At 54.8% G+C, this 933-nt stretch overlaps 1 non-coding gene across 1 annotated transcript; it reads left to right on the forward strand.

Moving 5' to 3' along the window:
* Nucleotides 1–615: 615 nt before the first annotated feature.
* Nucleotides 616–689, forward strand: TRNAI-AAU (transfer RNA isoleucine (anticodon AAU)). Its single transcript has one exon. It is a non-coding gene; the product is annotated as a tRNA-Ile (tRNA).
* Nucleotides 690–933: the final 244 nt, after the last annotated feature.

A 933-nucleotide genomic window follows, 5' to 3' on the forward strand; every position in this document is an offset into this window, starting at 1 on the left:
TGTGCCGTCGGGTGAGAACTTGAACGCTCAGCGGGCGCCGCCGCCACCTCGCCCTCTGCCGCCCTCCGCGGCCCCTTTCTCCCACCCCTAACAAGACAACAAGTCACCCCGACTTAGCGCGTGACCCGTGCTGCCGGGGGCCGCCGTCCAGCGCCCGACCGCATGGCTGATGACGTCAGTGCAGTGTCTGCGGGTCTTCCGCGACCCCGGGGCCCTGGGTCCTTCCCTCCACCGCTCGTTTCCTCGCCTTGGAACAGCCTGAACTTAATGGGACATTACGTTACAAGCCATGAAAGGCAAGTGTGCAATTTGTGATCCAATGCTACGGACGTGCTTCTAAAAAGGGGGGACTCCCTTCACCAACAACTGAAAATCCGGCTACAGCGCACCCTCCACAACTAGACTAGACTCAGCCCCTGCACAGAAGTTTCTCCGTGGATTTTCTTCTCCAAATCCGAAGAGCTGGAAGGATGTAGACTCGTTACACTCTGTGAATATGGCTGAGAGGTCCCCTTAGAACGAGGGGGAAGAAAAGAAGAAATTCCTTTTAGTTTCAGACAAACAGAAATGTAGAGAAACTTACCTTCTTAAAAAAAAAGGCCTTGTCGCCAGGGTGGCCGGTTAGCTCAGCTGGTTAGAGCGTGGTGCTAATAACGCCAAGGTCGCGGGTTCGAGCCCCGTACGGGCCACACGGGGTGACCTTTTGGCCTGTCTGCCTGCCCAACTCGAACCACCTACAACCCCAAATCGCCAGGGCCACAAGCGAGAGTCCAGACATTGGCCCTCAACATGAAGGCTGTGTATTTTCGTCTCACTTTGCTTGTTTTTAATAAAAAGTAACGTAACACCTGCTGGGAAGACTCTACTGAAGAAACTTGAGGGAGTATCGTGGGAGCCAGGCGGTTGTGTTTTAGGAATGGGGAAATCGAGGAG

This window comes from Leptonychotes weddellii, unplaced genomic scaffold (genome assembly GCF_054177405.1).
Source record: "Leptonychotes weddellii isolate Sample4059 unplaced genomic scaffold, ASM5417740v2 HiC_scaffold_41368, whole genome shotgun sequence".
NCBI lineage: Eukaryota > Metazoa > Chordata > Mammalia > Carnivora > Phocidae > Leptonychotes > Leptonychotes weddellii.